At 40.6% G+C, this 25,175-nt stretch overlaps 1 protein-coding gene across 1 annotated transcript in view; it reads right to left on the reverse strand.

Moving 5' to 3' along the window:
• GLI2 (GLI family zinc finger 2) overlaps positions 1-25,175 on the reverse strand; it is a 297,910-nt gene that overhangs the window by 192,527 nt on the left and 80,208 nt on the right. The window contains exons 3-6 of the mRNA XM_084523598.1: positions 11,801-11,960; positions 11,132-11,365; positions 1,258-1,369; positions 160-305 (exon numbers count right to left, since the gene is read on the reverse strand). The gene's annotated coding sequence lies outside the window, so the exon portion shown is untranslated. The remainder of the gene's footprint in view (positions 1-159; positions 306-1,257; positions 1,370-11,131; positions 11,366-11,800; positions 11,961-25,175) is intronic.

Genomic DNA, 25,175 nt, shown 5'->3' on the forward strand with positions numbered 1-25,175 from the left:
GAGTTCTTATTAAATGTTAAACACAAACTGAACTGTCTTGCTGAAACAGGGCCTTATTCACATGACTATGAACACTGTAGTTACTGCTTGTAAAATGATAAGCAAGCCATTGTGAATGTGCAGTTTTCATGAATTAGGAATATACACATCCTCCCTTACCTGTCTTAGCTCAAGGTCAGAAGTTTCTTCAAAATGCTTAGAGCCCATCATGTCCCTGCAGCTTTCAAGAAGAGTCTCATTTGCAGCTGCTCTTGCCAGACGTGACCCGTTCACGAAGGGTGAGGTGTCCTTTCTCCAGTTCAGATCTAAAGCAGAAAAGTACATTTTCCCTAAGAGTAGGTATTCCAAGATCCATCACCCAAACTAAAGAAAGTTGAATATGAAAAGGTCACGTCTAGGTCTATGCCTCTCACAGCATTTTCAGCTGTAGAGACAAGTAGTCCAATGTGCTTACACAAGGAGTAGAGAACAAATTCTGGCACAGCAGAATTTTTGGTCTATGGCATGGAGGTGAACATAAAATGCATATTTTCTGAAGGACAGTCTTTTCTCATGGTCCTTTGCAGCTTTTCATTCTTTATTCCTCTTCCCCCTGTCTCTCTAGTCTCAGTCACCCCTGCCAGTGAGGGGATGGGCTACGGGGCTCTACCTGCATGTGGGTCTGGAAAAGGAGAAGGGCAGCACACCAGCCTGCCCAGGCTGCTTCCGGGCTTTGGTCATCACAGACAAAATGTTCAATTTGATGAGGGGTCAGAAGACAATGTTCTTCCCCAGGGTTGACTGGGTTGGTTAGAGCGTGTTGCCCACTTAGAGGGAGGACAGGAGGGCAGACAGTGGGATGCACAAAATGGTAACTGGGTTACCTGTGCACAGCATTGCACTAAGGGCTGCAAACGGCTGGAGTTGGCCAGCTGACAGAGTTGGAGTCTGTAATTCATAAAAAGTAGACTTGTTGGAAGCTGAATTTACCTTTCATCAAGGAAATAAAGGAGAAAACTTTTCATTCACAAAAGGGGTGGAGAGAATTTGTTGAGTTTTACAGAAAAATAGAAATTCCTATCAACACAAAATGGATAGTCTGGCTCTTTATACATTGTACTCTACTGCATGTACATGTATTGCATGACATCCCAATTCCTAGACCCAAATTCAGGCTACTAGACAGCATTGTCTCAAAAAGAAATCTTTTGTCAGAGCTTGGAGCTCTTTCTTCTGCTCTGATTTTCGGAGTATATAAAGTGTGTGAAAATAGCTCACCTTATCTGTTTTTGTAGGTCACTTTTTCTAAGTCTTTCAGAGGAACTGTGAATCTTCTAGATGACATTTCAGCAAAAACATGAACTATTGCACTGGTCCTAATTTCAGGAGGCTGTAAAGGAATAAAAGGATTAGAAACAAGAATATGACCATAACATCCAGATCTCAGAGTTCTTGTGTACTGAGGGCCCCTCTCTCAAGATAATATCTCCGAAGGCTGCAGAACAAGAAGCAAAGTTGTATACATGCTAAGATTTTTGAAGGGGGCTCTTAATATTCTGTACTCAAATTTTCAAATGGAGATAGTCTGCATTCATTGAAAATCAGAAGTCTGTGAGTTATCTCAAGTCAGGCATCAAGCATATCCATTCTTTACTGTAAATTTTGACTAGTATCGTATGATGATGAGCAAAAAGTGAGGATGCAGGTATATGAAACTGCTGGCTGAACAGCACAAGATATCTGAAAACTCTACCAAACCAATGTGAATTTCCATTACATTTGGTGAATAAACAAGGGACATCAACATTTGAAATCAGAAGGACCCTCAGTGCCTAAATAATAGTCCTCATATGCTACTGCCCACAGAGGTCAGCCTATTTTTGCTGAAGAGACAAGTAATGTTTGTAATCATGCCTAATATATTTCAAATCAGTTATATTGTTTATAGATTGCTTATGTCAAAACCAGTGAATTCTCTGGTGTGCTTTGGGATTTATGCATTCTAGTTCTTTGCAAGGTTTGTTCTTATTTGTTGCTACCTGCAAAAATATATCTCTTGGCCCCAATTCACAGTGGAACAATGTTAGGTCATTATTTCTTGAATTGTTAGGCTGTAAAGAAGCAATTTCTCACTAACCTGTGACACAGGAAATTGTGATTCTGATGTCAGGTCATTTCTGGAGTTCCTTTTACAACAATCTGTTTTTCTGTCAGCAAATGACATTTATGTATTATTTCCAGGAAGTGTAGGCTTTAGTATTTTTGTTATGTATACTTTCAATATTTCTATTCTGCCTCTTATTCTGCATAGCTTGGTGCTTTAATATATGATCCAACTGATAAATAAATATATTTTGATTGATAGTGCAAATACCTGGTAGCTGAAACTAGTGCTACTTTAAAGTGCTTCTCAGAATAGTTGGGTTTTCTGCTTCTGTTTTCACTGAGATTTCTTTTATGAAGCATTGCAATGAATGATTAATGCTTGGATACCCCGTTTCTGCAGACTCTCTGCTGAACTCAGGGTGCTGCTCAGTGCTCCTCGTGAAGGGAACACAACCTGAACTGCCACCACAGCAAGATTTTATACTTTGTTTGATAGGGTCTGGTGCCACTACTGCAGCCACTATTTAGGTTCTGAGCTTCCTCTTATGATAAGAAAACTGATATTTTTACCAACGTACTGCAACCCAGTGCAGAGCTATTTTATTGTACTCATTTGAAATTGGGTAACATGTAAAACATTTGACAGATGACAGTGTGCATATGTTTTACAAATAAATATGCATATTGACTACCGAAGAAACAGTACACTGTCAGAATACGTTTTACATATACTTAGGGAACTGATGCTATAAAGTTACACATCCACAGAGACAAAAGTTATTTCCATTGAAATTCACAGCATCAAACCTTTCCACAGAACTTTATCATTACTCTCTCTATTTTTTTATTTTTTTTTTTTTCTGTATTGGTTTTTAGGATAGTAAGTAGAGACTGTTAACTCTATAACATTTATATAATTATTTTCTTCCTGAAAGATCCCAAATACTTACAAAGCAGAGCCTAAATTTGCTCCCTTCACACACAGGAGATGATCTGTGCTTATCTCATGGGCTAAACAGATGGGAGATAGTCCTTAGTGGTAGATAATATGCTAGATTATGTGGCTATACACAAGATAAATGTGCAACTCCTATACATTAGAATCACATTAAGCACCACTGCAGTGTAAGTGTCTTTTGGCATAAGTGCAGTAGCTATTTAATAGAGAAGAGAATTTAGATTTGTTAATGTATATATAGAATTATGACATCAGTAGAAGGTGACCAGCAAGAACCTCATAAACTTCCACTGAAAGTCTGAAATGCATTTATAGTAGGTTTTAACCATTCACTCATTTCAATTTATTGTTTCTGATGCATGGATTTAAATTGTGTTTTCCAAAACAGGTTAAAATTGTGTTTCTAACAATAAAAAAAAAAAAAAAATCTATTCCTAGAGACTTACAAATTTGGACTGGACAAATCCTAGAAAATATACTGTAGTAAGAACCTTACATGAAGGAGATGAGAGATTATGTTACTAATATGTAGTTTACTAATCCTTGCTTTCCTTGGTTTCAGCAATGACAAAATGGTTTAGCATAAAACATGGGGAAAAAAAAGTGATATTATGTTGATATAAAATGTAGGATACATCTGGTTCTGTAGTAATATGACCTATTAATGGGCCAATTAATCTTCTAGTATCACTGAACAATCCCCTATTCCAGCTGGCAGAGACAGTATGACACAACCTAAATACTAACTGTAACATGGTGAGAATGACAGAAATCTTGGGCACCACATTGAGCATCTAATTTAGGAGGCTGTTGCTCTGTTTCCTGCATATCAGCGCAGAGAAAGACTTGTGCACGGGCTGTGTCAGAGCAAGTAAACCCAGCTGCTACTGTGAATCCCTCTTTGGAGAAGCTGTGTTTTCCCCCAGCCACCCAGGCAGCCCCAAGGGGAGCTTAGCATCCCCAGGCGAGGTGCTCATGGTGTGAACACCCCTGTACTGACCATGTAGATTATAATCAATCCAAACAACAACATTCCTCTCTGCAGAGATCATCTCAAGGTGCTGACAAACAGCAAATACAGCCAAGTTGCCCTGACTTATTAATAAATTCCAAATGTCAGAAAGAATAGCATTTGAAGTCCTTCTGTCATTCTGTCCCTGTGTCCCCAAGCAGCAGCATACCCCAGAAATAGGGCTGGTAACTCACAGGATCCTGGTTCAACCCAAGAGTTTGCCCTGTTATGGACTTTTCTCAGTAGGCCTCCTACAACATATCTGAAGAATGTGCAATATTCTGATACAAACGTGTTTAACCTGGCAAACATTTCCTTATGCTGCAATAATATGTTCCTCCCCACCTGGCACCTCCTGTGTTTGTTACATACAGCCCAAGACTGTGTATCTTCCCAAATGTTCTCTGGCCAGTGCATGTTTTCTCCAGTTTATCTGAAGAGTTTACTGCAAAGAACAAAGTTATGAAACCAAGTTCTGGATGAGCGTAGACAAAAGCCCGAAACAAATACAGAAATAGAGAAAGGGCAGAGCTGATGCAGAAGGTAGAAAGGACAAACTGTATTGTAGGAGAATAACTCAGTTAAGGAGTGACGCAGGCAGAACCATAAAAAAGCCCACAACAAACGAAACCTGCAGTTCAGAAGACCACAGCGAGTGCTGGGCATCGCATGTGTGCAGTTTGTGAGGAAATGGGCTCTCCTGGCTACATTGTCTTCCTGGGAGCAAGCACCTTCAGCCACAAGCGTGCTTTGGGGCATTGAACAATTTGCAACCAAGCTGCTGTCTCCCTTTGCCGTCTCTACCACTAACTTTGAAGAGAGTCCTTATGAGCTGCACGGCATTCAGCTCCCATGAAGTGACCCAAGATAGCTGAGCAGAAGGTACTACAGAGGCTAAGAGCATCGCTGTTTAATTTGCTCTAGTGATTGTCACTGGAATTACTGAATAGTAGGAGAGGGGCTCACCTGCTTCTAGTGCAGTGTCAACAACACAGTCACAGAAAGTCAAGTCAAAGAGCAACTCTGAACAGCTCTAATTAACTCTGGTCATAGGTCAGCAAGGGCAACTCTGCCTCCTGAAGTGCAGCCAGTGAAGTGGAATGGTTCAGTGATGTTCAGGAGCTCCATGTGATGCTGTGGGGACTTTTACCGCAGAAATTCTGGACGAAAAGCCGGAAATGAATTACATATTTTTAAAAAATACACTTTTCCTAGATTTGAACTAGTAATCACATTTCTTTGACCACATCAGACTCCTGAAAGGATACTCCAATTTTCATTCCTACAACATGGGTTCATAGGATCTTTTGGAAACAAAGTGGTCAGAGTCCCCACCTTGCACTTTGTCTGAAGGATGTCCAAGCAAACATTGCCTTCTCCTGTTGCACTGAGGCATTGGCTCAGTGCTGAACCAGCAGGAGGATGGCCATCGGCTGAGTCACTGAGACCACTTCCTGCAGCTCCTATGTGGTCCTCGAGTTGTCCAACCCCAAGCTACATTGACCTTGCCTGGCCTCGGAGGATTTTTGGAGGTGTAGTAAGCTGCATGATTTCACCGCACGGGTAAAAGGTTAGGAAGGAAGGGGAACAGGAGATAACTCCCTCGGATGGAAATCACACATATGAAGGGGATTTTACAGCGCACAGCACAGACATGCTGAAACAGCAGCCCAGGTGTGGTGCAGCGCACAGAAAAAGCACAAAACCCACCAGAGGCAGGTCTGATGGAGTAAGAGATCCTCTCAGACAAGCAGCAAGAAAGCCCTCTGATGCTCTCCATTCTGTGCTCTATATATATACCACATCTGCTTCAGAAAGGCGAAAGACTATTTTAGGCACATTTTATGGAGTTTTAAAAAATGTTATTGGGACTATATTTTGTATCCCTTTGCCAGTAAAGCCAGATGACTGCACCATGGGCTAGATCTCCAGATGGTTTAAATCATCGGTCTTGCTCTAATTTGCACCAGCAAAGGATCTGGCCCCATGAGTCTAACTACACAAGGTAGATGGAGCTATAAAGAATGCGCCAAATGAGCTAAAATAGCTTTTCTAAAAATAAATGCCACAACAGGACTTCCAGTGCTACACATACGTATTAGGTCTGTTGAAATAGCATTGCCAATCCCAAGCATTCAAAAATCATGAGTTGGGCATGAGAGTGTGAGACTGGGTTTAAAAAAAAAAACAGCACCAGATCAAAAGGAAAGAACTGATATCAACGTGCCTCTTTTGGTTTGCATTCTTTGTCTCCCTCTCTCTCTCTTTTTTTTTTTTTTTTTTGAGTCTTTAAGACAAACTCTGGTCATGTTTTAAAGCTTTTTATATTTTGATCTTTCCTTTCCTCCTACCCCTTTCCCCTTAGAAGCAGCAGGGCTAGGAACTTGATGCTAAGAAAAGAATGTTAAAAAATATATATATAAAAGAGAAAAAGATTCTCATGTAATTGCCTGACTCCAGAAACTGAGCTTTTAAGAAGAATATCATGAGACTCATGATAAAATCATGAGAGTTGGCAACGCTATTAGTGAGCTGGAAATGATATAAAGCTCCCACTTCAGCAGTCTATGAAGTATTGGACTTTAAGTCACAAGCTTTTTATGCTCACAAAACCTGTCACTGCCTTATGACTGGTCTTTTCATTGTCACAGGTCTTCACATTTCTATTAGATCAATTCGGATTGTTTCTAGGGGTCTTCTGTTTGTGTGTAGTCAAAACAATATTTGGCAACAAAAGTCTCATGCAACAAATTACAGATGGATACAAAAGGGAAGGGGCTTGAAGCAGGCTGTGAGCCTGTAAAAAAGGCTACGTCTGGGGAATATGAGGTATTTCCACCCGGCTGCATTTGCTGGACTTGGACAAATCTCTGAAGAGCTAAACCCTCCCTGAGAGATGGATCTGCAAATGCCTATTTTACATTAGCAAACTAGTAGGATCCTGGGGGAGAAAAGAACAAATAAACAAACTTGGAGAATTGCTTTGGAAGCCTGACATCTACCAAAGTCTGCGGCAGAGATTAGCATGTAGCTGGAGGTAAGGGAGAGCACGAGCTCCCAGCAGCATGGGTCTGCGGGATTTTCCTGACTGCTGTGTCCAGTCAGTGCTAATCCATGACGACGGGAGTCATTCAAATCAGAAGTCCAAAGCAGTGAGAAAGTGTCACCTTCCAGGGCACAGCCAGCTTGGGGCATCAATTACAAAAAATAAGAGGTTGGGTGACCTTTGTGTGCCCAATGCTGCTGCCATCTGAGGGGTCAGCCCAGCTGCAATGGGCTCCAGTTAGCACATCAAGGTGCCCAGGGCCTGGCCTAGGCTGCAGAAAGGTGGGAGATCACTCCATGCCTTTGAAAACCTATTAGGAAGCATCGATCCTCCCAAGTGAAAGTTTGAAAGACTTGCACCAGACTTAGGAAAACAGATAGAGAGAGGTGTGAGTACATCACACCTCGTTCTGGCTGTTAAAAGGCCCCCATTGCTGAGGGACCTGCATGTGATGGAGCTGACACTTCCAGACACTAACCACATCCACTGGTTATTTGTCTCTCTATGTAAAGCTCTCACATGTCCCTTCAGAAGTGAAATTTCGGGTGGCAGTGGCTGTGCACGACTAACAGAGCTCGCACCCCCGTTGCTGTTTGATCTGGGCATTTGAAATCAGCTGCGCTGTGGTTTTAGGTGGAGAGCCCTTGACTTTCAAACAGCTAATTTACTTCCTCAGCACAGACTGCGTAGGCAGGAGAGCACTACAGGAAACCTGGTAGGGGAGAAGTCCACAGTGCTCACTCTGATCTCTCTTACACCAAAGTGCAGCAGGAAAAATCCCATTAAACCCAGGGAACGACACAAGCACAAGCAGAAGAATTGCTTAAAATTATAAATAACGAATTCCAGAAGAGAAAACCTAGACCCAGCTGAACGGTGCTGTGACTCAAGGCCATCTTTCAAGGGGCCTGTAACAATTTATGTGCTTGAGTGCAACAGAAAAACTCTGGTAGCAGTGGTGGAGTTTGCTTTGCATTTTGAATCCAGAACTGTAACCTGGAGAACCCCACACAAGCACAGGAGCATCAGGAATGCAGAATTTATTGCTGAGACTTTTAGAAGACCCAGATCTGTTCAGTGAAGGGAAGCAGTACTGGGGAACACTGCAATACACAACCAGGAAGGTTATCAGCTCTTGGGAAGTAATATCAATTTCTTTAGGGTTCAGAGAGGAAAAAACAAACAAACAGTTTTGTGTAGTAGTGCTGGGCTTTTTGAGATGCCATGCATCCAGAAATCCCAGAGAGCCACAGCATGCACATCCTAGATCTGTACAGTAGTACAGATCTAGGATGTACTAGTACTAGTAGTACTCCGCAGTTTGGCCAACATACTCCTCTCCAAAGAGTCCCAAAGCATGTGTGCAAGTACTATGGAGATGCAAAGTACTCGACATCTCATGATCTCAGGAACCATGTGCCCTACTGCATACATAATGAAAGGCCAGACTGAGGTACAGTAAGCTCTATAAATAAACAAATGAGCTTGCTGCACTTCAAACAAGTTGGTGAAGAGTGTATCACCATATCCATTCTGCTTTTAATGTTTTGTTTGCACATGGAAGTTGAAATGCAAAGCCGGCAGTGAGACGATGCTCCTTAGTGGACCAGAACGGGTATTTAAACTATGACATTCTGCCATCTAGCGGAAAAGTGAAAATCACGTCTCAGCCTGCCACTAAAGGTGCAAAAAAAAAAAACCCCTATCAACAAACCTGTGAGGAGCGGAACGAGCTGCTTTAGAAAGGTGAGATGCACAGACAAGGCTCTACATGGATAAACAAGCTCAGGTTGGCATTTGAACCTCCGATGGCTGTATATCTGGCCAGAAATTTATAGCACGTGTGTACATATGCTCATAACATTATTCCATGTGTTCATGTATATTTAAAATATGTTTTAAAAGCTCAAAGTTTATTGAAGGTAACTGTCTCCTGTCCTATTGATGCAGCAACTAAGTTTGGCCTAAGTTATCTTCTAGCCACCTAACCACAACTTTTCACACAGGTAAGGGAGACTACATGGGGATTTAGAGCACTCCTAAACTGTATGATTTCCCCAGATTTCCCCACAGGGGCCAGTATCATTTTGCTCAAGGTAGGCAGGCAATTCTGCCCCGTGTTGCCAGAGATGTGGGCATGTCACTAGCTTCTTTCCCAAAAGTGGAGTATCTCCATCATTTCCCCCCCTTATTTTGGCATGCAGAAACTACAGGGACCCGGTGTACAACATGCTGGAGATTAGCACTCTGGGAATCAGAAGACCATTTTGAAGCCCAGGAAATCTCATTCTCAGGATACTTCTCAAGGCAGCAACTTTACTGGGTTGGAGACACCATAGAAGCTGTGGGAAAACATTGTTTTTGTGGGGACCTGCTTAGCGTGGACAATCTGTAATTGTCAGCACTTCCCAAGAAGTATGCAAATTTTTCTGTAAACTTATCCATGGAAGTTTAATGGGAACACTAGCTATTAGTGGAGGGTTATCATGCCTTTCTAGCATGATATTGAAATCAGATTGCTGCTACTGCTGCTGCTTGGCTCCTTGCTTTGCCTAACCCTGAAAAAACAGAGGTGCTACCAAACCACTCCTGAATTCTCTTACACATCACGATCCAGGCAATTCCCTCCACCATGGCCTGAGGTATTCAGAAGGGTGCCTAGGTCTCTGTCTAGACAAAGGTGGTTGGCTTTACACAGATGGGCAATTCCATGCCATGAAGATGTATCTTTAATGATTGGTTTGTTTGTTTGTTTGGTTAGTTTGTATTCATGGGACACAAAGATATTTTTATAATGTGAAGTTTCAATGTCAAAAGTTTACACAAAAATGTAATTGTTCTAAGTCCAACTCTGCCACCTCGTGGTGGATTTAAAAAGTTTACTATTAACATAATTACTGGAGGTAGCTATCAATACGGGATATAAAAGATTTCTGCTACAGACCCGCAAGCTAAAATATTTATAAGAAAGATACTCTTATGCATTTCTAGGAATACTTCCATTCTTCAGTGAGATAGGGTAAATATTGAACTTTCTCTGTAGCTGTTTGCTTTACATTTTTGTCCCAGATAATGAAATGCTGACATTTGTTTCACATTTGTGAGGAGCTGGCTTGTAGTCAGGTTCACTTCCCAGTTCTCACGCAATGGCTCCATGTTGCAGTGCTTGGATTATAAACAGGGGAGCATTTAAATTCAAGCAATTTCTTTTCCTCACTGAGGTCTAGGTAGGAGCCAAGTTTTAAACAAAGCAGTTCAGTCAATTATATGCAAAAATTATTATAAAGCAAAGAACCACTTAAACTTTTTGGATAACAGATATTTGTAAAGTGCCAAGAGGCAACACAAAGTGCTGTCCTCGCTTAAATGAGTTACCCAGCCTGCCTCCCACTCTGGGACCTGATACTTCAGAGGAAGAAATAAAAAACTCTGCTTTCAAAGACTGGGTCACCTCAGTCTTTCCCTCCCTCCCTGGACAGCCAGCAGTTGGCAAGCCATAGCAAACAAACACCTTGTTTTCACTGTGATGATGTGGTCGCACCGCGCATAACAATATGAACTTCCCTTCACCCTGTCTTCCTCCCAGGCGAGCCTCCAGTTCCCAGCTCCATAACATCTAGCGTGGTTCAACAGACCACCACTATGTCAACCTCTATTTCCATCCTCACTGTTGAGCCTCACATATCGTTAATGCACAACTGCTTGCCCCATCTCCCTCCTTCTTTCTGCTGTCACCTTCAATACTGATGTGCATATCTCTTCAGATGCAGTAGGCACTTGGGTTTGAAGCCACATAAATTTATCTCAGCCTTCTGAATAGACAAATCCAGATTAGAAGTTTTGGTGTAAACCTTACCATTACTTTCTTTCACCTTTCTCTTCTTCCACTACCGCAATTAATGCACTTAGAGATGCAAAGCCAAGAGCAAAACAGTAGAAAATAAAAGGATTCACAAAGGGTCTGCAGCCAACCCCATCTCCTACCTCCCAGTCACGTCAAATAGTGATCTTTGTCCTCCTGGTGTCCTACCTGCCACACCGACGCATCTCCTGTGGCACCTTGGAGGAGGCCAGGCTTGGCAGTCAGAGAAGCCAGATGTCAGGGTCTACAAAGAAAGTTTTCAGCAGTGGCAGCTGCTTGTCAGATCATGTTCCCCTGAAGGCTTGTGTTTGGCTCTGACAGTGTATCTGTTGGTGGCCATGCTTGGTCTTGCAGAAGTCATGCGTGGGATCAGGTCCCAGTGGGAAAATCAAGTTTCTTCTCCTGAAAGGCAGCCACCAGTGATTCACAGCACTGGGAAAATATTCTCTTTCTTTATTCTCATATTTTCAGAAAATACTTATGTTCAACTTGTATAGAAATGCATTCTCAAGAAAGACAGTTTTCCATAATTTCTAAAGAATTTCCCTCTTAAAAGGAGAATGAAATTTCTCTAATTTGTTTTCTTTCTCAATAGTAAAATCTTTAATAATAAAAATACTCATCCTTATTTAGAAAAGGTTTATTCCACAGAAAGGAATTGGCTTTAAGATATTTATGAAGAAAATTGATCTTCATTTGAAACAGAGGAAACTGAGTTACAAAGAAACTTGGGAGAACAGGTTAGAAAAGTCAGCATTTACCACAAGTTGAAAACATTTGAGACAACCTCTGGTGCATAGTAAAAACAGAGAACTGTGTCATTAAATGAGACATCACCTTGAACTGTGAGTCAGGCAAACACTGTGTCTGTCTTTTCCTCTGGGCAGTTTTGTTGGGAGATGGCATTTGCTCCTGCTGCTTGTACCACTCTTGTCCTTTGGATACCGGTTTGGTGGCTGGTCACAGACTTGGGATTCAGGATTTTGGCTTCTAGTGCCTGTAAAATAAGAATAGTACATTCACAAAGAGGGCACAGTATACTGAATATGAGGAAATCCTTGACTACAGTGGTGATAAGGACCCTAGTAAATATCTACTTTGACAGCTTTGATGAACAACAAATGCCATGGCCTGAGAGAAACATTAACCCTATTCCTACTTTTTGAGGAAAACTTGTAGCATAGCAGATGGACTTCTCCTGATCCCTGTAGCTGTCCCACCCAAGGGAGAACCATTACCAGCCAAAGCAAATTCCTCAAGATCTGGATGTTACCATGCAATCCCAAGTGACAAAGTCATTTGGCATTCAGGTGTAGACTCTCCCTCTCAGTCACTTCTTTAGACAGTGAATTACACTAAAAATAAATGATGCAAAGACATCTCTCTTCAGATTTTAAGTGTATTGTCCTTTAATTTTGTAAAGTGTCCCTCCTTAGGATTTTCTGAGGATACAAGGCACAGGTTATACCTTGTTGAATTTTTCTTGTTTTATGTCAGACTCTTCTTCTCCTCAGGAGTTTTAGCTGTTCTTTCTGCTTCTCTCTGTCCTCATCATATTTATTATTATTTTTTTGGATTTCTGTCAGATTCCACTGTTCTTCCAGACCCCTGCTGTTGTTGAATTTGGGATAGCATACAAGCTCTTAATAAAGGATCCTGTGAGTTAACATCCATGCAGTTTTATCTGAATAACTGTGCTAGATAAAAAGAGCTTTCATAATTTCTGTTGCTACTGAAGGGGCCAGCAGCTGACATATGTGAGGAGCTGCCTATTAATAGCTGTTTGCTATTCAGTCCCCTGACAGCATAACCTGATACACAGCCAGAAACACTTTCATGTCTTAAACATCCTTCTCCTGTCTTCCCTGCATACAAAGCTTTCTGGAAAAGCCTCAGTCCAGTAAACTGTGATTCTGCAGTCTGTGCTGTGCAGCTCAGACCAGCTAATCGAGTCACCCCTTACGTGCATTAATTCTGCAGAAGTTACCCATGCTGACCAGGAACGGCAGCTTAAGAGATCACCACAAAAGCTTTACAGGCAGGTTATCACAATGACATCTAAAGAGAAACAGCAACTACTTAGACGTCCTGGCACACAAAGAGAGTTTTCAGAGGTGCCCAGCTGCCTGCTCATGGTGGCAATCAGAGCTGCTGCACGGTGTGAGCTGGGGACTACGCACTAGTGCCAGGCCCCAGCACAGGCATCATGGGGATGCAGCCCTATACCGTCTGCATCACAAAAAACTGCAGTTCCCCCTCCCCTGTCTCTCAGGGGTACTGTCTCACTGCTGTTTGTGTTGCGATGGGATCAGACAAGACTTATGCCATAGTGCTCGGACATAGTTAAGGCAGCCAGTTAGTTCCTTCTTATCTCCTCCAGGCCAAAGGGACACTCAATCACGGTTTCTTCCTTACCTCCAAAGCTAGCAAATTGCACGGATGATTAACATGTCTTTTCTCCTTAAATCAGTGCTGCTATCATCATGACACGTAATTATGAATGTTATTTTTACATTAGGGTATCAACGGAAGATTGTAAAGCTTTTCCTACCCATATTGTATTTTTGCTACACATAGCTCAGTGTCAGTATTGGACACAGGCAAGGAGAACCACAAGCCAGGCAGTAGATGGCACCAATGTACAGCAATCAAAGCAAGCATCACAAGGCAAAAAATATTTCACATTGCTGTCACTTCTTACAGCCCTTCTGTTTGACCTTATCTGAGCTCACAAAAAGCTTTGCTAATGATTACTTCCCCATAGTAAAACCCAGATCCTGACACCTTTGCATGTAACCACAAGCACAGCTCTTGGTGAACATTTTTTTTTTTTTTTTTTTTGTCTTGCATTTACCATTGTAAATAAACAGTGTGACGGGTAGGATCTGGGATCTCCTCACCACTCTGCTTCATGCCTGGAGTAGATCACTAATGTCCTGTACCCCTGTCTTCCTGCCTGCTCAATCTGGTGCACAGTCAGGGTATCCACACATACCCCTAATCTCAAACTGACAACCAGATTTGGATTTGGAGGGAATTTTGTGGGTAGGGTATGTGTATTGATTCATTTTTCCCCCTTCTTCATACCCTGGACCATAATCTGCTTTCCAGAAACCATTGGAGAGTTTTCTCTAGCAGAGATTTCTAGCTATCACTAAGACTTTGGACATCAGCAAAGCCATCTCTCTTTCTTCCTCTTATCCTACATTATATTGTAGTTTCAGTTTCTCACCATTTACTCTTGGTCTTAATTTTCTTACAATATTTTATGGCCCACAATGTGGATGTCTAAGCTTGATATATCTTACAAGGTTGCCCAAGATCATTGAGTTCTATCATAATCCAGCTGGTCATTCAGTCCTGATTTCTTAGTGCACCAGACACTGCCTTGCACTTTGCTGACCTGTACTCATAATTTGACTTCAGAGCTGCAGTAGGATGAGGTTTAATGGCTTTGTTTACAAAGAGGAGCACAAGGCAATAGGCACATTCCAGTAAATTACTTTTAACACCTTTTGACTATGACAGTGTTATTCACTGCCTTTACTCCCCCTCTTCCATGACTATTTGTACTGTTTATCAAATAAACTTAAAAAGCGAGCTCACCTGAGACTGGCAGAGTCACAAGAGAGCAACTCCTCTAGAGTTGCAAGAGGCTTTTCTGGTTATCGTATATTTTAAAGCATCTCAAAGCATTATTTCTATATAACAGATTATTTTTGTGAAACTTCAAAATTGTGATTACAAAACAAAACAAACAACAAAAAAAAAAATAAAACTGGCAAAGCTGTCACTGTCCTCCTACAGCTTTTAGCCAGCTCTTCTTTTTGATAAACTCATTACCGGCCCTGTATAATACTCATTTTCCTAGCAATTTTTCAGCTTGTTCTGCCCCCTTATCTCCTACTCTCCTTCAACACACAAAGGAATTTGTTTTAAGAACCTTAAAGAACCTTAAGAACAAGATTTAGTTACGGCTTTTTGTCCACTTGGGTTCATTACAAGGTGAGCTCCCTTTGCATAACTGAGTCAGAATAACCTTATCCTGAATACTCTTAAGGTAACTGAGAAGAATCTCAGGAAGACAAATTACAAAAGACTTCAAGTCTCCATGGCATCTCCAATAGATCTGAAAGTCCCACTCCATGAGGATTATAGATGGTCCAGTAGACACTACAGAGAAGTTTAGGAGACAGACTCACTAGAAGTACGAATTTCTTCTCTGTCCTTTTCAGAATTGCTTAAATCTCTGCACTTCCTTTTCCTGTTCTTCCCTTTCTTTCCTTGCTAGGACACAATTATGAGATCAGAAGTAAACAGTCATATATTTGCTCTGTGCTAATAAAATCACACAGATTCCTTCACTCCCACTTCTAAAAACAATAAAGCAAAACATTTGCAAGGAATTAACATCCACTTTGTTCTGAAACAACCTTGATACCTAAAGAGGGATTTCACATCGGCATGTAGTTTTACACTGACAGGCACATTTAGAACATTATGACTCATATAAGTATTTCTGGGTCAGAGAAAACAGGGTTATTTACCTTTTGCTGAAGAACCATAGTCCTTCATGAGGAAGGAAAAACAGAATAGGAACAGTCTAGCTGGGTTGTCAGTACTAGGTCTCTACAGTTCCTACCATGTATGACCATTTAATAAGGTAAGAAATACATATTCTCCTTTATTTTCCCTCCACCCCCACCAGCCCTAGACAACTCTAATCACAAACCAGCTCTCGACGCCCATTTTAAACTTTCAACATCAAAGATCAAAGGCCTCAGAAACCTGACCATGCAAGAGGTCATTAATTGATATTGCCAGTTGGGGTGGGGGGAGTACTGTGACTCATGGGGATTTGTGGGTGAAACTGTGTGGGTGATCTTAGATAAGTAATGTTGATAACTGTTATTAGGCCAGTTAATATAGGTGGATACAGAAGACTAGCTTTGGGACATACCGTTCTTGGGAAATGGACCATGCACCATGCTGCAGAAAAGGGGAAAACTATAGAAAGCAGAGAGAGACACCTTGATACCTTCTGTGTAAATACGCTTCCCTCAGCGCAACTCTGGTAACTTATTTAAACCTGATGGCACGAAGAACACATCTCAGGTAGACACCTATTTTCTCCACAGCACTACAGTACCCACTGAATGTGCTTTCATGTCCTTTGGCTCCGTGTTTCCATGGGAAGTCTCCCCCTCCCTGAGTCATGCAGGTCCTGAAACAAAACTTGCCTTCTTGTGCTGCTGAGCAGCATCTGCCACTGCCAGGGTGTAAGTGATGGCCATCAGGACCTTGTGTCATTAGGGCTTTCTGTACTCTAGAGAGCTCTGCTGGAGATCAGCAGAAAGCTAGCAGCACTAACCCATTTAAAAGGACAGTAGGCTCTTAATTAGTCAATGCCATTACACTTCTTTTTAGATGTATGATGTAGAATGCCACTAGAATACTGATCTGTAAATGTCTGGTGTTAGAAAGGTACATATCTGAACATGCCTAGGGGATATATATCTTGGTAACACATGGTATCCTTTGAGCCACACATGTGGCAAGGGTCTACCCACCTGGGGCAATTCCTTTCCATCATGCCCACCCAGCAAGCTTGCAGGGGCTACAACTCCTTTTTCAGAGAATTAGAAGTTGTTTGAATAGAGGAGGCTAAAAGGCCCAGAAGATTTTGTTGGGCAGGGAACAATCAGCTAGTTTAGCTTTGTCAGTGGAGGAGGATGAAATAAAGGCAGGCAACTGCTATTCTGGCTCCCGCATATGCTCAGCAGTTAGACCTAGTTAGAAAAATCTACTGTGACGTTCAAGGCAATCCAGTCTATTTGTCAGTTGATCAGTTTGATGAGAAGAGTCTTCTCTGACAGGGATAGATCCAGCAGAGTGAGGAATATCCTCCATAGCCCAGCAGTGCCATGAAAGTTCATAAAGACAGGGGTTATGGTGTTCTACCAACACAGACAAAATACCTAAGCTAGGATCTGCAGTAGTGCTGTTACACTCAGATATCCCAGGGGATGGTGAGAGCTAGCTGAACATGGAAAGAGGTACTTTCCATAAGATTAAATGTATAAAGCAGAGTGCTACAGCTCTTCCCATGGGAAGAGTAGCAGTACTGAGAAAACTAGCAGGCTTGCTCTGTGCCTCTGCCATAACATTGCCTAGAGATGATACAACATCCACACTTGTAGGAAGGCACATAGGGAATATGGAATGAAATTTGCTTGTTTGCCCAGCACTAAAGCGTCTAGGGTAATTGGCACTGAGGTTAGAAATTGAGCCCTTCTAGTGAAGCAATAGAGCACCTAGTCCCCAGTAGTTTCAGGTCCCTAACAAAAAAAATATCAGTGAAGTCCTTTTAAAGAGGGAGTTGCATGCAAGCAGCACATTTAGGAGATGTGAAGTCCTACCGTCCACCTGGATCAAGTGCATGGTGCATTAACTAAATTAGAATATAAGAGTGGCTGTGAAATCAGGGTCAGATAAGAGGTCTATCTAATCAAGTCCCATGTGTCCAGAACACACAGAAAAAGAAGATACCTAGGAAAGAATAAGCTCCAATCATTTCTAGCTTACGGTAGCTCAACTAGAGGTTGTTTCTGTCTATTTAATAAACTTCAATTAATTACACTTCCTTGAACTTGCCTAGCCTGTCCTTGAACCTATCCACAACATCCTGCAGCAAGGATTTCTCTGCATTAATTTTACACTATATGAAGAACCACTTTGTACAGAAGCCATTCTATATATCTGATGATCCCCATTGTCCTTTTACAAACCTTTTCCAGTTCTATTGTACTGACAAATTTTGTCACCTAACAATTAATTTCTTCGAGATCTGTCATTGGTGTGTTGAACAGCACAAGTTCCAGACATCCATCTTTTTAGACATCCAAGCAGTATATATGAATTGGCTTTTCCTTATCCGCATGCTTGCTGACCTTTCAAAGAACCATGATGGATTTTGATGCACGAGCAAAAAGACTTTGTATAGGTTCCTGCCATACAAGTCTCTGCCCATCAGACACTGGCCAGTTGCCTTATCCTGGTGTACCTAAAGCAAGATCTGCTTTTGGTCTTAATGTTCTTTGTTCATGATTCTTAAAATGTTGAATCAAAGTACTCTGTGGTCACTATTATAGGTCAACACTTTGACTATAATATTTTGACTTCTCCATGATCTATTCCTTCAGTCATACTTCCAAGATACTTCAATTCCCAATAAATTTGCAGATGGCACTTTTTTCACTTCCTTTTCTGAGGCAAATAAGATACTTATACTCATCAGTTGTGGGCAGACAACTTGACATAAAAGGCAGGGTTCAAAGCCTGAAATTTTCTAGATTCTAATTGTAAAATTGCAACAAAAATAAAAGATCTTATCTGAGATAAATTGCTGTTACATAATTAACACTACTTACTTGAAAATATGTTATGTTCTAAAAATGCTAGAGGGTAAAAAAAAAATACAACAACAATGATGAGATGAAGGAAAAAAATTGTGTACTCCAATTTTCAGGCACGAGTGGGAAGGAACTGCAGAATGCTGGGACAAAGATGTGTAGGACAAATATATCGCCTGCATGTGTACTGTTACCAAAATACTCACTGAAACACATGGGGGATAAACAACCTTATTTAGAATACAAGATTGCACACACAGTTAAAAAGCTGGGAAAATAACTTGAAAACCTAATGAGCATCAAATGGATACTGTGGAGGAAAATGCCAGAGAAATGGCAGGTGTGAAGGCTACGTAAGATGATCTTCGATGAAGAAGTCAAGAGGGTTATGAGTACTTAAGATTTGTATCACTTGTTCAGATTAAAGATGATAGCTCTTAACAGGAGGACGCTACTGACGAATTACATTGTCAAAATATTGTTGTTATATAGGCATGAAGAGTAAAATATGTTTAAACACACAGTTTTGGATATAGTGAGATATCTGTTCAGCTCAAAGTAAAAGATGCAGCTATTGCTTAAAAAGTGGGATCTTGTCTGCAATCAGAAATGTGCATGCTGGGATAAGACTATTCATAGGAACTACGGGCATGACACTTAAGAAAGACACGGAGTCTGAGGAGAACAAGCATGAAGGTCACGGATTATAGACCTCTGACCAAGGACACAACGTTGACATTACTGGATTAGGAAGACGCTGAGAAGATACAGTGGTCTGTAAATGATCAGAAGAATGCTGTACAGAGTAAAGTCAATGTTTCTATTTAATTGCTTGATAGTTATGGCAAAAATTAGATTGGTAACAATGCTTAATAACTGTAGGGGCAGGGAAGGAAACTATAAGGTTCCCTAAAATGACTGGTGAATCTACACAATGGGAATTTTTCTACAACCATATACCTTCTGGGAGTGTAGTTGACCCTGTTCTGTACCAGAGGACCTCTCTAAGTCCCTCCAGACTTATCAGTGATATCTGTGTTTCTATTAAGTTATGCAAAAGGTTCGATGATTATGAGAAGATGATGATGGCTACCATATTGTTTTCGAAATCAAACTGGCGTGTTATAAAGACTGATAAAAAAATGTTGACTTAAAAACGAACACCATCACCAACAAAAAAAATATTTTTCCCCTGAAAAATCTACATTTTTACAGAGAAATAAAAACAAAACCACAAAACCTGTATCAAAATATTTCAAATTAAAAAAAAATATTCTGATTGAAATAAAGAAATACTCCAATTTAAGAGTGTTGCCCTGGTAACCAGGGACACTGTCATTCTGTGGTCCTGTTCTTCCCGTTCTCCCCCATGAGTCAGCCTTCCAGCTCGCCCAGCCCTCCTGCAGCTGGGACTCCTGTTAGGGGCTGTTTTTCCTTTTCCCAAAGGGTGGATCGTGAAATACCACAGTACCTACAGCCCAAAGAGGATGCACAGCTGGAAGTGAACAGGATCTAGAGGAACCCACAGCATAACTTCAATGATGCATGAGGCAAAATATGTAGATAGAAATAATTTCTATACAAAATAATTACTTTTCATAGATTTATTATTATTATTATTATTTAGGAAACAAACAGCTGTCCCTTATCAACCACAGCTTCAGAAGGACTCCAAATTAACTTTTTGACAAATTCTTGACAGCACCCCTCATATCTCTAACACATCACAGGGAATTATCTGATTCTGTAACTTTTGACTACTTTGGTGTCCCTCACATGAAGGGACGGCTTTTGCCAACATTCACTCCAGCCATTGGAAAAGTCAATATCACAAGCTTCCCCTAAAGCAAGATTCAGCCTCCACCAGGCTGTGCTCAGAGGCTCATCACTGTACTCAAAAAATGAGAAAATAAAACACTGATAAAATAAACATACCTTCATCCCGATTCAATGGGAAGTCTATCGCTCCTTATTAATAATGTCTCTTCCAGATGAATGATCTGGCGAGACAGCAATTTCACTGTCCTGTGTTCACATTTCAGAGGGGGGCTCTAAAAGGAGCAGCTGGCTGACTTCGTGGAATGGGCCAGCAACTCCAGCTGAGCCCAGAGGGGTATTTTAGGCAATATTCTTCAATAACAGCTTCACGTAGTGCTCAGGTGAACGGCAGTGCCCCACCTAAATATTTGACCTGAAGCTGCCACTGAGCAGGCTCTCCAGCCTGACTTCTTTGATGGATCGATTTGGAATGTGTTAATGGCATTACTCAGCACAATAAATAAAATGCGACTCACCTTAACATTTCTTGGAAGTAGTCATGGAGTTTATGACACCCGGTGGGAACAGCAAGAGAGGGTCATCTGGAAGGAACAGGGAAACATGCCGAGTACTCACAGGGGAAATTTCAAGAAACAGATGGAGAAAATATCAGAATTCTCAGTAGCCTCCAAGGAACAGATGAAAAACTTGTGGGTCAATAAGCCAGAGAGTGAAAGGCTCAAAAACCCAGGTTTGTGGTTGGATTATCTAGTCCATGTACTGGGAAATGCTAATGATCTACTGGATCCTCCAGGCTTCATGGGTGCAGAATTTGGAAAACTTCTGAGTTGAAGCCATAGGGAAGATATTTCTCATGTTATTTATGGGAAATAAATAATGATGGGGAAAAAAAAAAAAAAAAAGATTTGTTAAGTGGAAAGGAAGACATTCTAACCTCTGAAGAACCTCAGAAGGAAACTGTTTATTCCTTTCTTTTTAAATGATTAAATCAGTAGGAGAGAGAGAATTTTCTAACCTGATAATCAGATCTGTTACCGAAGACACAACTGGTGCAGAAAACCAGCACAATAACAATTTTAGATGGAAGTGCCATTTGTAGCTGTTAAATTACCCAAAGGATCTTTCACATGAATGCTCCAGACTGAATAGCATGTGTGTACACATTCCAGCCATGGGTCCAAAACAAATTAGGAAGCTAATACGCGCCCTCCACTGGGATTTAATTGACCATTAGTTTCCTAGGTTCTGAAAAATCATGTCATTATATCTAACTTATTTCTACATTGCTTTTTACCCCCATAGGATCCTAGTGCTATATACATTGAAAAAAATGCATCCTCCACCACAAAAATGCTATCACCTATTGGGGGTGAAAGCTTCTGCCCGGCAACACTCCACAACTGTTGTAGACATTTTTACCCAGGAATTGAAACATACTGTATTTCACTACAATTACACTGAAGAATGTAGGTCAGACAAACATAATTACCAATTACAGAGTTTAGATGAAGATGTGGCAGTAACAAGCTCACTGCTGGGAAACAGTATAGCTAGTTCTTAATAATAAATTTCCTTTAGACATCAGCCTGTCCCCAAAGATTCACACCAATAAAGCATAGCAGAAATGTAACAAAATCCCTTCAAATGTCTAAAGGGACTTTATTTAAAAAAATAAATAAATAAAAATAAAAAAAATCAGGATTAACCATAGTCAACCAAAACAACACCTTTCATGAACAAGTTCTTGAGATTTTAGCAGAGCAACAAGTTCCACAAGCAGCTCAAGTTTATATTTGAGAGGAACAAGAAACCCCTAAGGGTATAATGCCTCTAAATGCCAAACTGGCACCTGGGTTCAGTATTGGTTTGGAAAGTGCCAGTAACGGACTCAAGTATGTTACTTCCATAGAAGTAACCAACCCAAGGCATCCTTGACAGCTCATCTCTGCTTGTATACCCATCCATCTCTGAACTTGGTTAGCCAAACTGTGGGGTAATACCAAATGTCAAGGCAGTAATTCGAAGAAAAGGCTGAGCTTTGTGGTTTGTGAGATATCAGCCTTCCTGTCCATGGGACTCTGTTTGGAGAACAAGCTAGCAACATATTGCTCAGCTGCTTTCCTCAGAGCACGATTTACCACCTTCTGTATTCTGATCAGTGGTGAACAAGCCCTAGATAGCTGCCAGTTGGAAAGCACACCCTTTATATGGCAAAATCCATGATTGTATGTCTTTTTTTTTTTTTTTTTTTTTTTTTTTTTTTTTTTTTATTCCTCATGAAACAGTTAATCATGTGACGCTCCGAGTCTGAAGATTTTGCAACTGTCACAAGGCTGCACCAGACAGGTATCTCGGTCAGGTATTTGGACTTTCTTTAAACTCCATAAAAATAACAAACAAAAGGTTTGACCCTGTACTGTACGTGCATGAACGCAGGATTTAAACAGATGCAGAAAAGATCAAGAATTTCAAATAGGCCCAGGAGAATGCCATTCTGCATGAGTATATTAGGCTTCAGTATAAAAGCTCACCATAGAAAAAGAAATGAAATTAAATAAAAAATAAGTGTAAAACCCAGAGGTTGAATGCTCTGTCCTATTCCTTGCTTTCTGTCACTAACCATGGATACAAAAAGATAAGCCCCTTTCACAAAGTAAATAACACTCTCCTATTCTGGCAGCTATTGCTCCATCCTCATTTGAAAGAAAATATAAAAAAATAAAACACAATGATCAGAAGTACAGCCAGTCAACATACACAGGCACATGTGTCTAAGAGGGATGTCACTGTAGACAATCAGATTTTTTAAAATTTTATCATGCATCTTTCATTAACCATCTGTAATTTTCAGTGGCTTTCAGATCACATGCTCATTTCTAAAACAATATCCACTCGAAGGAAATTAAGCAAAACATTTTAGCTAGAGAGAAGACAGGAGTATGCCACTGTCACACACAGTTATAAACAGCCATAGGTACTGTTATGCCTATGCAGTCACCAAAATACTAAATTTTACTCTAAATATGGAAAAACGTCCAAGTGACAGAAGCCTTACACATCCATGAGATACATTTCTAAAAAATGTATTTCTAAAAAAGATATGCTGTGTTTCAAGTATGAGTTGTGGGGCCAGATGCTGGAATCTGGGTGAAGAATTATAGGCTGTGTTTATAGGAGGTCAGCTTGGGTAACCACAATGGCCTGAAAATTTATTAATCTCATTTGAAAGATGGAATGCGATCTTTAACTTAATATAAATACACCATCTGCAGCAGTGAGTCCCGAGGAAGGCATTAGAATATGGAGCAACTTAGGCAGAGAGGAAGGAACCAAGTGTGAGATAAGGCCAATAGGAACAGCAAAGTCTGATGTCTGTTATCCCCTGGAGAAGCTGAGGTTCAGAACCGAATGAAGCTCAGAGTTCCCCAGATATCACCTGTGTTTCTGGAGAAATCTTAATAATCTTGTTAATGCTGGGTGCAATGCAGTTCACCCCAATGAGAGTGAGAACAGGATCTGATGACAACATGCACTTACTCATTCACATAAGGAGAAAATACTGCATCCAATGTGAAAATTATTTCATAACTCATACTGATTAACAAAGAACATATCAGTCATACAGCTGGAAAGCAACATTATTCTAAGAGCTTGTAATTAAAAGTGGACAAAATGAAGACAATTGTAGCTGGTACTTCCCAAAGGCTAATATCCTCCAGCTGAGGAAAATTATGAGAAGAGTGAGTGGGAGGAAAAACTCAGAGAGGAAAAAATGAATGAAAATCAGAAGTTCTTTCAGAACAGACTCCGTCCATCAGCATCAACAAGGACAGACTGGCTAAGGCCCAGCTACTTCAGCGGTAAACCAAAAGTATTTTAAAGATTCAACAAATGGCAAAAATATAGCAACTGTCTGAAGTGCAGAGATATAAAGCAGAAGAAACTGTTACAGGAAAATATAGGAGATCATGAAAAATTGCTCCCTGGCAACGCTAAGCAGGATTTCTCAGATAATGTTAGAATTGCTTAGGCGTACAAGTAGAGTAAAATTGCAAACAACAATACACAAAAATAAACTTGTTCAATAAATGTTTCTGTTTGGTATTTGGGAATTAATAGCAGGATGGTGTTTATATGAGACTAACATTGAATAAGTACTTTCCAGCCCATTAGGAACTAAGCAGGATGTTAAATATCATCTAGTAGAGATAAACATTTTTAAATCAGCAGGACTGGATAAATCACACCCAGGGGTCTTAAAATATTTGACAGAGGAAAACTCTGGCTTGCTAATGTTAATTTTTAATAAATTTTAATATCAGAGGGATTCCAGGTGACTGGAAGCAGGGTACTAGCCTGGAAAAAAAAAAAAAAAAAAAAAAAAAAAAAGAGAAGGCAAGAGAAAGAGAGAGATAAAGAGGGAGGGAGAGAGGGAGAACAGGAAATCAAGTGCAATTACAGAGGAACTATTGAGCAGTTAACCTCACATCAGTCCCAGGTAAAATAATGGAAAAGCTGAGACAGGACTGAACTGCTGAAACATGAAAGAACAAGATTTTAATTACTGCCAGTCAACATGGGTTTATGGAAAATAGCTCTTCTCAAATAAAACTGGTTTCATGTTCTTCCTGCAAAAAAGCTAACTGCACAGATGTAGCAGACTTTCTCAAGGCTTTAGACTTAGTGCTTGACATACTTACTAGATAAACACTATATAACATCAAGGAAACTTATGTTAAATGGCTAAGACATGGCTATTTAACATAACACAAAACCCAGCTGCGTCAATCAGACCATCATCAAATGAGGATGCTTTACTGGCTTTCTGCGGGGCTTTGAAGTATACTCGGTGCTATTCAGCATTTTCACTGATGTTCTGCAAGGGAATATAAAGTCAGCATTGACAGACAGATGGCTGACACAAATATTAGCAGCCTGGTAAATAACGATGAAGAGAAAATACTCGTCCAGGGAGTATTTTGGGTCACTTGTTAAAGGGAGCCCATTTGAACGGAAAAAAA

Source organism: Aythya ferina (genome assembly GCF_964211825.1).
Source record: "Aythya ferina genome assembly, chromosome: 6".
Lineage (NCBI taxonomy): Eukaryota > Metazoa > Chordata > Aves > Anseriformes > Anatidae > Aythya > Aythya ferina.